This window comes from Acyrthosiphon pisum, chromosome A2, assembly GCF_005508785.2.
Source record: "Acyrthosiphon pisum isolate AL4f chromosome A2, pea_aphid_22Mar2018_4r6ur, whole genome shotgun sequence".
NCBI classification, from domain to species: domain Eukaryota; kingdom Metazoa; phylum Arthropoda; class Insecta; order Hemiptera; family Aphididae; genus Acyrthosiphon; species Acyrthosiphon pisum.
This window is the reverse complement of record NC_042495.1, coordinates 73,448,415-73,463,170: the sequence shown is the minus strand read 5'-3', so window position 1 is coordinate 73,463,170 and position 14,756 is coordinate 73,448,415. Positions and strand designations below refer to the sequence as shown.

The 14,756-nt window shown below is 26.5% G+C and overlaps 1 protein-coding gene across 1 annotated transcript in view; it reads left to right on the top strand.

The window, feature by feature from the left end:
• LOC100164904 overlaps positions 1–14,756 on the top strand; it is a 224,385-nt gene that overhangs the window by 587 nt on the left and 209,042 nt on the right. The gene's annotated exons all lie outside the window — the stretch shown is intronic.

Here is a 14,756-nt window from a genome sequence, read left to right as displayed (position 1 = left end):
TTTACTTACATGTATTGTCTGCATAAAATATATATAATATATCAAAGTTATTAATATTACAGTTATAGGTACAATTAGATACAATACAAAATGTATAGTGCAGGTGTTCAATGTTAAAGAAGTCCTATCCTTAGGATCCTAAGGTCCATCCCTTAGGTTTTCTTTACCACTAATTTAAAGGTAAGAACACTGATATGTGGATAACAGGAATATTAATTTAACCCAACATACCTAATACTATATTATTAATTAATACGTGCAGTGTGCATACTGCATATTAATGAAGAGTATATAATTAAAATATCCTTATTATTTTGTGTGTTTCACATATACAAGGTTATTTAATTTTTGGTTTATGAAATCCACCTTAGATACTATTCTAATATAGAAACATAAAAATAACAGAGATTTAAAATTTAATTTTGAACGTGATACTTTTGGAAAACAACTTCTCATACCTGCACAAATAACATATTATGTCCTCTAAAGTTACTGATTTTAAATGTCTATATTTATCTACAAATGGACATTGAAGCTAATGGACGAATTTATCCCTAATACTACTTTTAATCTTAAAAACTCACGCTGAATAAGTATAATAAAAAAAAAAATATATACGTACCATAAGGAACTAGATAAAATTATAGTTATATAATAATTATTAAGTTATTAATAATAACTATACAAAACTCAACTCAACATTTCAATACAGTGACTTTTAAAAAAAAAATATAATAATAATTAACAGCATTTTCCAAACATGCTGCAGGTAAAAAAAAATTTAAATCATTAACACAAGTTGGGCATAAACAATCTACATTGTGGGTCACTGCAAGTTATTTGTATTATGTCGTTTGAAAAAAAGCATATATAAGTACATGAAATAAATACAAAATAAGGGCCTGCTATTTTACTGTCACGATTACTGGAAATTCAATTGTAAAAAATATTGAAAAAAGTACAATGGTCAACGGATAAGATGGTTAAAAAATGTCCCTATTAGTATTACTATTTTTGTATAATTTGGATGACAATTTATTATAATATATTCTACGAACAACGTATCACCTACAGCTATTATACTTTATTCGCAATACAATAAAAACAAATTACGTACTTCTTAATTCGTCTAAATAATAATTTAAAAAAAAAAAACATTAGGTTTAGTACGCGAGGTTAATTTTTATGTTATTTTACTTGGATACAACTTATTAAACATAATTATACAGTTACGTGTGCACTCTCGTCCGAGCTACACGGTTATCGTATCGCAGCTCGTATTTTTAGCTTTCGAAGCATACTGTGTTTTCGACGTGTGTATAGGTAATATGATTACTTATATAGTTTATTCCTATTCTCATATGAACATTTGATATTATTAATTCACCAAATAAAAATGGGGGATTCGTCCACCAAAGTTATAAGTCTCAAAGACAGACTTATTCACTCATCAAAAACATCGTCTAATAATCCCAATGTCCGATCAATTAACGGCGGGCCCACCGCTAGTCCAGCAGATAACACAAGTAATGACCCTCTATCTACTTTTCAATCTTCCGATAACGACTCCAACGGCGCAATGATATCTATAGATAATAATAACGCTAATGACGATTCCAACAACACCACCAACCGCATACAGAGCGTTCCAAGTGTAAATTCTGCATCTCAACCAAACATGAATAGCCAAACCGATAAATACTCAGCCGGGAAAAAATCTTTCGCCGAGACCACTAGCAACACTTCACTACCCAAAAAAGATCAAGCAATCGTCTTCGAGTCAATTGATAATATTCCCCAGATTGAATACATCATTGCCATCAGCAAATTAACTTCTCCAAAAAACATTAAATTTGTATCCCGCATATCCAATAGCCGGTTCTGTATTTTTTTCAATGACAAAAACACTGTGGATTTACTAATAACTAATCATCCCAGCATTAAATTAAACGATCATACCATAATTAAAATTAGAAGATTAATAAACCCGGCCAAAAGAATCATAATCTCTAATGTTTCACCGGCTATACCCAACGACAGCATTATATCTCACCTAAAAGACCACAACATCCAAATAGTTACTATATAAACTAAACATTTTTTTCTTATCAAAAAATAAATGTTGTAATATTGTATATTATACTAGGCTTAGTATGTTATATAATACCTATTTTGAGTTATACTAATGAAATATATATGGACTTATAATAGAAATATATTATTGTAAATATGTTACGGTAAAAGTACGAATACGGGTAAATCCTAATTGAATTCGACATAGCCTACTACCTAGGATACACAAAGTAGTTTGGTCAAACCCCGATTGATTTTTGTAGTTCGTACTTTTACAACCGAGATTTGGTTAATCTTAGGATACATAATGAGTGTGGGTAAGAGTCGAATATTTTTTATCATTGTGTAATATTTTTTCACTTCCTTAATACTTGTAGGTAGCTATACTATAGGTAAGTAACTACAATTTTATACGTTAACCAGTAAATATAAAAATAATTATTAACATATATCAGATACTATATTAGACACTATACGAGCATTTTGCGTAGATACAAAAATGTATATTATATTTATATAATATATTAATTATGTTTGAATTACAAAAATTATTATTTATTTGTAAAGATATGGCTACTAAAATGACATTTCGAGTCACATTACCTATTTGGATTTGTTTATCGATTTGTAATATATTTTTTCAAACAGTCACATTTTATTAACTCTTGTCCACCAGCCAAAGCGGGTCACGATATCGTTTGACGAATATACCAATTGCATTATATAAAATTATTATTGCCAATTATAAAAATAAAGTAATTATTATAAAATCACTGGACATTTGTTACTCTTAACTCTTGTATTTCATTTTCAAATGTTAGGAACGAGATCATACATTTTTATGAATTTCTAAATGAAAAATAATTTTAAATGTTCGGAATATGTTTTGCAGTTTTGACGAACATGTAAAATTATCGTGAAAATTAGATAGTTTTTTAATTACCTACACTAATAACAGCTTATGAGGAACCTATTATTAAACATGATAAACATATTGTAAATCATTTACAGATTTAGCGCAAGATGTGTAAATTAGATTTGTTTTAGATTTAAATATAAGGTATACGAGAAAATCATAACCACAGTTTCGAAGAATACGTTAATCTATACGCACTCTATAACTATGACTATAATCTATAGCCATCGCTGGCTGAAATTATGTTTGAAAATATGAGTATCTTAAGTCTCATCAATCAATTGTATGCGGTGTGTTACTTTTTTGTTCATAGTTAAGCACAAACTATAATATACTGGCGTGTATGTCAAAGAATATCGATTCGTAAGACTATAATGGATAGTGGTGGTGGGGCCTGTCACTAATTCGGCCGCCGGCAAGGTTTTCGCAAAACGCGTACTTCCCTGTCAGAAACAGAGCCGCGTGTTGTCCACGTTCCACTATACTAAGGGGCAGAGAACGGACTGTACGTTATATAGACTGAAGACAATGGTTATCTCCTCAATCATGACGAACAATGTATTGTAAGGCACCACCGTGAAATGGCGTTTGTTTTCTAATAAAATAAAAATAAACTATATAACGTACACTCCGTGACAGCATTGATGAACTTGAGAGACATGAGTGTGTACTTCAATATTGACGAGTACGAGGTATGATTGGCAAATGGTTTTTTGATTATTTTAAAATCGACAATTATAGTATATAGGTACCAGATTCTTACTTACCATTAAATGGCACGTTTTGGCTCTGAAAAGAATTCAATTAATACTAAATTATGTACTTATTAGTAATTACACACATTACTAAATAGTTCGTATCACACTGCAATGAGTTTATTTATTTTTAACTGAAAAATACTCTTTAATCTATGAAGGTATCTTCGATGTAGGCATCATCTTATTCAACAAATATTATTGTTAAGTAATATACAATTAATCATAATAATATGATATCAGTTATCTTTGATTACGATTTATAAATCATGTAAGAAAACTTATTCAGTGACTTATTCTAATTTTATTTTTAGAAATACATATATTATGAAGCTTGAATAACTTAAGCTAAAATAGAAAAATAATAATATTAGTACTTATTAGAAATGTTTTATTTGTTAAAAAAAAAAATACTGTTTGAATCCCTTCACTGAATAACAATAACTAATAAGTATTTAAAAATATATTTATGCCAAATTGATCGTAATATGAAGTTCTCAATGATTATTTGCGTGCATTATCTTAGCGTGCATAAGTACAATAGTCGTACGTCAAGGCCAATACTCCAGTTAAAATAATAATCTATGTAGAATGTAGATAAATCGTCCTTTATTACATTTTCATTTAAAATATTTGGGTACCTAAACGTTGAAAATGAATTATTGATAAAATATTTAATGTCACTTGTCTAATAAAACAATAATGCAATGATAAAATATTATGTATTAATAATAAATAGGTATTATTTGATAGTTGAAATTACTTTATTTTAATATCTTATTTATTAACTAACTTATTATTTTATTGAGTTTTACTTTTATCATTACATTGTTAATCAACTGAAAAAAGAAAAATCCTTAATTTAATCTGACAAACAATTCTGATTTAGTAAACTATCACTCTCTTCGGGTTCACACTTAGAACCAATTACGAATCACTGCATTCTATCAAGGCATGATTTTTTTCCGTGGAAAACTTTACGACGGGTAGACGCTTTTAAATGGAATATCCATATAGTTCGTACTCAACACTTTACCTAGTATTTAGTAAGAATAATTTTGTACTATGATCTATTGAGGTATACTCTCGACCTACTAACCACTTAAGTTATCAATTATAATATAGTATAAACAATTAATTAATGTAATTAATAATACAAAAGTCAGATTTGATTGTAATATTTGAAATGAATTATTTGATTAAATTAAGAATTATTTTGTTATTGTTAAGGAACGGACTAGTCATATGCCCGTTTTAAAGTATATTGGTATTTATTATATTTTATTTATTGAAAAATTTTTATCATACGCCTCATTTATCAAATATTTATGTTTATAAAGTTTATAAAGTTTATAAAAATCGTTTGGTCCTCCAAAAAAATAGGTACCATAAATATAAAAAGGTGGGTAAGTGGATGTCTCTCTGCTGTACAGTAGGTTACAAGTGGGTCACTGTAATGGATAGTGTTAAATTTGAATTCAGTGATATAATATCATTGTATTGGAAAAACGATTCTGAGCGAAAACGGTCGGTCAGCCTATGATATTACTAAGTATATTTGATGATATTATTGTGAATAAAGTAATTTATATAGAACCTATTTACGTGGGACCTTGTTTTAAATTTTTAATCCTTAGCTATAAAAGTTGTACATTTTATACATTTTTAACTAAAAATAATTATTAAATTTTAAATTTGATATATTTTGTCAAAATTTGATCTTTAAGCGCTGTGCCTATGTATTTTGAATGTTTTTCAACTGCTGTTGTAACCGTATTGTTTTCAATAGTGTTGCACGGGCCTTGTACCCGATCCACCACAGACAGGTTGCAAACACAGGAATTTATTTGCTGATGGATCTTTCGCAGGAGGACAGGAATGCAACTCCAGCTGGCTGAAAGTTATAGTTATTATAACATAATTTATTTGAAATTGTTTGCAAAAATTTGGTGGTCTACCTATAGCTAGCATATATAACTAATAGAAAATTAAATTAATTATAGTAAAGTAATTAAACTATAAATATCCATAAAACAACAATGACACACCATCTTCACTTAGAATAGAATTGTGTATACAATGATTTATCATTGAATTTAAAGTTAATGAAGTCATTGAAGTGACTTACTGAAAGACGAGACACATTCAAAACTATAGGTACCTACTATCCTGCACAGGGGCGGACTGGCTCAGTGGTCAACTGTCCTAGGGACAGTGTGCTGCTGTCCTTGGTTGGGTTTTGTGCCGGTATCTTGTAAGTGGTACGATTATATTGTTTAGGACATAGGCACATAAACATAGTAACATGATTATATACTAAATATATTTATATGAGAGACGTGTCATCAAACTTAAATAGTTATATGGTTCCAGTTTATATAATGAATAAAACATAAATCACTCTTTTCAATTTTTCATTCTATTTTTTGGGGGACAAAAAATATTTTGGAGGCTAAGCCCCTTCTAACTCCCAACTAATTCCGGATAGGGCCGTTGTTATATATTTAGGATAATGGACCCTAACCAGTCCGGGCGGCAGTCCGGCCTTGATACTGCAGAGTGCCTTCACCGGTTTTATATTGATTTCGTTCAACGTATCGTTTAAAAATTATATCATAATAACGAGAAACGAATTAGTAATATTATATTTAGAGCGCGGATTTTTATGCACTTAAAAGTATCGAAATATGCCATATAATATGCAGTAAAAATCATGAAAATATGCAAAAAATATGCAGTCAAAATCATGAAAATATGTAAAAATATGCAGTCAAAATCATAAAAATATGTAAAAAAATATGCAAGAATTTTTTATTTATTTAAAATGTACAACAGAACTTATAATATTAATAACTTTAACACCTAAAAAAAAAAAAAATTAGGAAATTTTCTGAACAACTTAATTTATTATTTAAATTAATAATCATATGCATTCCAAGTTTCGGCATATTCACTATTTACAAACAACGACAAACGATGTAACCGAGTGCGCAGTGGTATGTCGATAACCGACCGACACAGCAAAAGCTATTAAGTTTACGTCGTAATCGATTATTTATTTATCTTATAATGTTATAAATAAATATAATATATATAAATTATTATTTAGTGACTATAAAATTTAGTTTTAATTTTTCTACTTGACAAAATATTATTTTATACATTTTTTTAAATTTCGCTTCAATATGCAATAAATTTGAATTTTGCCAAAATATGCAAAAATATGCAATAACCTTAAATATGCAGAAATATGCAAAAAAAAATTTCACCATTAACTTCAAATTATGATGATTCGTGGAGATAACTGACAAAAATCCAAAAATATTAAAAGGAAAAAAATATGCAATTGCATAGGAATCCGCGCTCTAATTATATTACATGATTACCTTTGATGTAGATTAATGTAGTCGCCAAATATTATAGTGTTGGTGCGTACATATAGGTACAACTTTTGCAACGGAATTTTCGTCTAATTTTCTTAAGTATATTAATACAACTATTAAAATATGTTGTTTATAAACTTTGATATTCCAACGAGATAATAAGATCGTATTAACTTTCATCATTATCAGACTCTTTTAATAAACTTTTGATAAACTTCGCTTGCATAGGATCCATATTTTAACTTTTTTTTAGGTCAAATTGATTGTAAATATTATAATTAACATTTAATTACCAATTTTTTTTTAATATAATATAGTTACAACAAAATCTGAGATGAAAGTAGGTTACTTCTCTACTGTACGTAGGTGTCGAATGCACCTCATTGTCATTAAGTCAGTCAATGTATGTGTTAAATTTTAATTCAATAATAAATCCATATAATATAATATAATATAATATAATATAATATAGTATATATATAATATACATACGAAAAAAAAAAACGATTTCGAGTGAAAATACGATCTGCTAGCATGTGTAACTAAGTAGATATATTTTATAATGTATTTATATTGCTATTAAAGTTATTTATTTTAGTAATGGTTATACGTTAAATTGATTTCATTATGCAAAAAAATGCATTTTAAATTGTCATTGTGTAAAGAATATCATAATAATATTCATAAAAGCTTACAATCCCAACGAATAATATTTTTGAATTACAACAAAATAACTGAAATCGTAATTCTTCAAATTATGTAATTATTAGATAGTATTTTCATGCCAATATGTGGTTTTCCAATTTGTCATATTTCTTGAGAAATTTATTTTTTATTACTTATGAATTTGTAATTATTGTTTTGAAGTCATTTAAGCGATTTATTAGTGAGAAGATAAAAATACAATTGACGATTTCAACAATCTGTCACCTTTAATACCAGTGATGATAATTACATTTTTAGAGTAGAATCATTTTTTTATCCCTATACAGTATCCATTACTAAATAACAATCACCACATTTAGTATATAAGTCAATGATCATTGGTAAAAAAGAAATACATAATGCCTCTATTTATCGGTACCGATTGATACTTTATTGATTTAAAAAAAAAAAAAAAACACTTTAAAAATTAATTACTGACCTAGGAAGTTTTTTTTTCAATTCCTGAGAATTCATAATGATTAAAATAAGTATTTATATTTTCTGTAATTTGTGAAATGCAATAATATTGACAAAGACACACATTTCCTTAAATTGTTGACAGTTAGTTTAGAAAAATACGTTAGATAATAATATGTAAGTATCAACATCTGTGATTGAAATAAGTAAACTTACTTAAATATTTGATACAGTGAATGTTTCACACTGAAGGAAATCCAAAAACACAATTGAATACTATCATTACATTCAGGCACCTCTTTCCCATTTGGCACTTTGGGCACGTGCCCAGGGCCCCGAGATCGATGGGGCGCTTTAGCTCCTGCTAGATCACCAACCGAGGATCGATATTTATTACCGATAAATAAACTTATTTAGAGAAAAATCAAAGGATAATCGCTAAAAGTTATAATAATAATAAACTGTCCAACTGTATGGAAAAGATAAATTTAAAATAGAAACTTTTCTTCTCATAATTGATACCCTGAGCATGCATCTAAAACAGCGATTAATTTTGTACAAGGACATTAATCAGTGGTTTGGTTTGTTTTTTAATTTGAAAACTCTGAGTTCTGCAGCTATGAGACAATGTTGCAAAGAATTTTCAAAAATCTATAACAAAGATGTTAATGAGGCAAAGTTGGAAATTGAATGTCTGCATTTAAAAGAATACTTGGAATATGTTGATAGTGAAAATGGAAAAATTGATAATATATTAGGTATATATCATCTTTTAAAATAAAATAAAATTGAAGACACATTTCCAAATGTAGAAATTGCATTGAGAATATTTTTAGCATTATGGTAACTAACTACAGTGGAGAACGCTCTTTTTCCAAATTGAAACGAATCAAAAATGAATTAAGAAGTACAATTCTACAAGAAAGATTGAACAGTTTGTCGTTGATGTCAATAGAATGTGATATGCTCAAAAACATAGACTTCAAAGAAGTAATTGACGATTTTGCCAATTTTAAATCTAGAAGGGTATTTCTTCAATAAAAATAGAATGTTCAACATTTCCGGGTTATTTTATAATTATTTTTAAATTTATATTATGCTACCTATATTTAGTATGAAATGTAAAAAATAAATAAGAATTTACAGTTAAATTAGTCTAGACTTTTTCTTTTCTACCACCTCATTATTTACCTGTTTTAATAAAATAGTGTTCTGCCCAAGTCGTAGGGGCCCCATTATACCACTGCCCAGGGCCTCAAAAAGGTTATAGACGGCCCTGATTACATTCATTAGATTTAACAAAAAAATCCTCGAAAGTTTGAAATTTTTTTAGCTAATGTAATCGGGCCTGCTGAATACGATAGAAAAAACGGATTTTATCTTCACTGAGGTACAAATCACCAAGCAGTGTACCTAATTATAAAATAAGTAATCATATTATTTGTAAACATCAATACTAATCAATTAATATTATTATTATTATCAATAAATGTAAAATGTAAAATAGTTATTATAATTGGATAACATTTTAAACTTGTATTTCATATTTTCGTCAAAACAACCCAAATAAATGTGTTAAAAAGATGCATAGCTTAAGAGTAAATCCACAGGAATTTAATTTGTCAAGAGCAACGCCGTGCAAGATCAGTTATTATTATTTATAAATAAAATTATAAACGATTATATGTAGTTAAATTGCCTATCTAAAACCCCGTCTGTTTATGATTTTATGCATTTTAATAATAATTAGAAAATAAATTACTTTATTGAATTGAGTATACCAATGTTTGTTATCGTACCTATGTTATTTATATTTTATTATTTTTTTTAAAATAATTTTAAAAAATATATTCTTATGCAGTACTTAGGTATGACTGTATGAGTATCATTTTATATTATTTTAGATGTAAGATTATAAAAGTAGGTATATCGAAAAATCTTTTATTTTAGTGGCAACAACCTTTAGCACTAGAATAAATAATTAAGGATTAAGAAAATAATGATTTAATTTAAATTTATTAACTGCGATGAACAAAAATAGTCTAATTTTAAAAATATAAACATATTTATTTTACTTTATACAATAAGATAATGATAATGAAAATAATATAACGACGATTGAACAGAGTACAATATGGTTTTTAATATTTATTACCATTATTTGAAATAAAAACCTCAGGGGCACAAATTCATCTCTGTCATATTATTATGCAGAAATTGTATTTTTCATTTTGTATAATATATTTCAAATATCTTATACTTTTGTTTAAAATAATAAAATATGTGATGATTGTTTCATTTTCAAGTTAATTTGTTAAAAATAAGGTTTAATGTAAGGTAAATAAAATTGTCAATGAAAATTAGTAATTCACTTTTTACTTCTACAAGTAAATCAGTGCAGCTTCAAAACTATGATCATATATTATAATTTTACAAATTTATGCGTATAAAATAATATTCCGGGTCTTATTAATTATTTTATACGCCATACAATATTTATTAATTATTCGGCCGATGTTCAAAATTAATATATTTTATGTTTTAATTTGAGGTTAATTAAAATAAATCATAGTTTAATAAGTTACATGAATGTTTTAAAAACTATATTATATAGTACATATTACGTAATATTACCTACATTATATACATTTCACATTTGTAATCATTTTTTTTGACAAAAATTAAATTAAAAATAAATATTTGAACTGTGTTCAAATTTAGTTAATACAGACTTGTAAATAATAACATTTAAGTTATTGTTAATAAATAAATATTATTGAATACCTTTTTCTGTGTAGGGTCTTTAAATCTGATGAAAGAGTTTATTTTTTTATTCCTATAAAAGTCACCAATACAATTATATAATCAAAAAATATAGAACTTCTACTTCACAAAAAAAATTATGATACTAAAAATAACTAAGATAATAATATCTCAAGGTATTTTTGTTGACTCGGAATATTAAATACAACATTTAAACATCTAATCATGAAAATATTTAAGTGGGACTAAATCTACATTTTGAATATTTTTCATTATATATTTTTTTTGTTTAAAAGGATAATATTATATTCAATTTTTCAATGATTTTTTTTTTTTTGTATTAAAATTTATCAACACTAAATTAGTGTATATATATATAATAATATAATTTACAATGGTGTTTTTTTTTCTTTTTATATCCTGTATACAAAATTTCCAACAGAAGGAGTGTTTCGATTTCAACATATAGTACCTTATCTTTTAGAAAATTGGATCAAGATGGTACTTTAGAGAGGTCGATCTTCTCAATAGTTCTTTAATGCCACGGGAAAAACCACAAACAAATAACGAAAAACCGCTAAAACGGGATTTTAATTTCTAACACTTTGCTTATCACCATAGAAACGAATAAAAAATTATAATATTATAATATTAATTCAACTTACAGGATATAATAAATAATAATAATATAAAATATCCAGACTGACAAACCATCACCGCTCAGAATCGTTTCTCTTATATAATGATATATTATATCATTGAATTCAACTTTAATACAATTTAATATCTATTATACATTAACCCCACTTGTAGCCTACTGTACTGTACAGCAAGCGACATCCACTTACCCGCTCTTTAATATTATTTCTTTATAAAATATAACCTAATCAATACGCAATATAATTTTATAAAATAAAAATCACTTATTAGGTTTGCATATTAAAATTTGCAAAAATCAAGGATATACGATATTTTATAATAATTTTGATTCAACGAAGTTTCGTATCTATATGCATAACCACATAAGATATTTTTCTTAACGTATTTTAATGCAAAATAATATATTATACATCTATAGTCTATACCTATTGGTTAAATTTGTCCTTCTTTAGTACCTATAATTAGACACTTTTTTGAATAATATTATATTCTTTCTAATGTTGATATCATTTTGGATTAGAATTTTCTAGACATGATAAAAGTTTCAAAATACTTGACTTTTTAAAATTATTAATATATTTAATGTCGACTTATAGTTTTTGTTCAAAATACATACATATAGTCTCAATTTTTTTGATAAGTGTTTGATTTTTGACAAAATTGAATCCAGTTACAATTTTAGTTATTTTGTTGTACTTTGGAAAATATTTAATGTAGGAACTTGAAACTTTTCATTATTGAGTATATTATTAATTTTTTTAAAACTAAGACTAAATATATTTAGACAAATTTTAAACTATTTATACCAAAAATCTATTTACACTCTATGGCATTTCATGTCGGTATTGGCTTATTGTAAGTTGTATAATTATATGCAATGTTATAAATACTAACAATAATATAAATATAATTTAACATAAATTATTCTTAGATGTAAATGCTGATCCAGCCGTCCTTAGCTCCGAATCATTTTACCGCGGGCAATGATTTATAATCGAATTTCAATTTAACACACATTACAATGATCTACTCAATGACCAGGTAAATTCGAATCCTATAATTATTCAGCAGAGCGAGTTCTCGATTTTTTCCATTAAAGTAAATCAAAAAACAGATGAAGAATTTGGAATATATATAAATATACATATTAAAGGTTAAACCATTTGATGAACGTTAAAAGTTTTAATTTTAACGGTGACCTCAAATACCTTTTGTAGGGTTTTTATGGCGTTTAATGATTCAGTGCACTACTGGGACTAAAACGATTTTAACGGAGTGTTAAACTTTACCTTATCTATCACGGTTTAATTTGCGTTGTTAAATTTCATTACTTTTAATCAATAAATAATTATATTTAATACGATAGAAATATACTGAAAGAAACTTTATAGTGTTCATAATAAATAATAATTCTCATAAAAAATTGATATTGAACATAAACATAGAAGTTGCGTTTTTTAAACGTATTTACACATTTTGGAAAAATATACCTAGAAATTAACAAATAAAAATGTAATATTAATAAATATCAAACCCATTTATAATAATATACTTACAGCTCGACTTTCTTTTTTTTAACCATTAAAAGAAGGAAAGTACAACGTACATAACAAACAAACTATTTAATAATAACCATTCATTTTAGAGTAATAGAGTACTTAGTGATATTATAACTGTTTTATATGTTTATTGTTTTTAAGATATTATGGTTTATTATTATTTGTGTGAGTTTATGATAATAATTTTAAATTGCTATTTTCTCATTTAGAAATACGTGATCCTTCATTCTAAAACGTATAAATGAAATAATATAAAAACACTTCAATTATTCGTCCAAATTACCAATTCCATTCCAGGACAAGACCGGAGTCACTGTATTTTCGCTAAGTACTAATGGAATTATTAAGCTCATAAGAAGCACTCAAAGTAAGTACCTATTTAATTAATTTTAACTAAAAGTATAAAGTATGTTTTTATTCTACTCTGTGTGTTAAATGTTTTATGAACAGACCAGAAGGTATTTGTTGTTTAAAAATTTAATCGTATTGGTTTTTGTAAAACATACCCGTTTCACGCAGTAATAACTTTTTTTGATTATGCCTCTACAATAAACTTACATGTTTATATGGAGGCATAATGCTTTATATTATAATTATAGTTATTAGTAATTATAAATTATTTTTCATAATTTTGAAATATTCATATTGAATATTATTGTTTAATATTTTATAAATATTATACTATTTTTCCGTATTCTTACTTAGTTTTATTTATTTTATCTAACTATCTTCTATTTTTTTTTTATTTCAAAGACATTATAGTATGTCATGAGTTAACCTATCCCTATGTATTACCTAACTTAACTTGTATTTTATTGAAAAATGTTGGTCTAATGTTCACTCTTGTTGACTTTGTTTTCATCTTTTTTTTTATGTAGGTATTGATTATGTACTTATGTGGGAATGTGGGATAGTCTGATGGGTTTAATATTTCAGAATATTCTAAATGTCATACAGCAACATTATCAATGGTTAATTATCCTCTCGTATTTACTTACCCAACATGACTACGTCATAATCTTTGCGGTTTTCAGAGTTATATTCTGACATTTTGTTAGAGTGTTACTTGTTAGCAGGGCCGGATCTAGGGGGGGGGGGAAGTCGGGGATTTATCCCCGGGCGTATAATTTTGGGGGGCGTATTTTTAAGGTTTTAAATTTGTAAATTGAAAATTGAAAATGGACTTAAAAACAAAATCAAAACTAGGTACAAAATAATATTTTACAGGAAATGTGTAATATTGAGAATGCAAATAAAATAAAATAATTTTATTTTTAATCGAGATAAGTAATAACTAATAAGTAATAACATTGATTTAAAAATTAAAAAGGACAAAATATGAAATAGGTACGTAGTGCCGTGGAAATACCCGTCTGCAATTGTCAGCGGAAGTGTACACGCCATAGTTCATCATAGATTAATGTACTCTCCGATTAGTGACATAATAAAGTATGGTAAATTACATCGTTTTCTTGCATATTATAATATATTATGTAGATAGTTATTTGAAACTTTTATGTTAAAA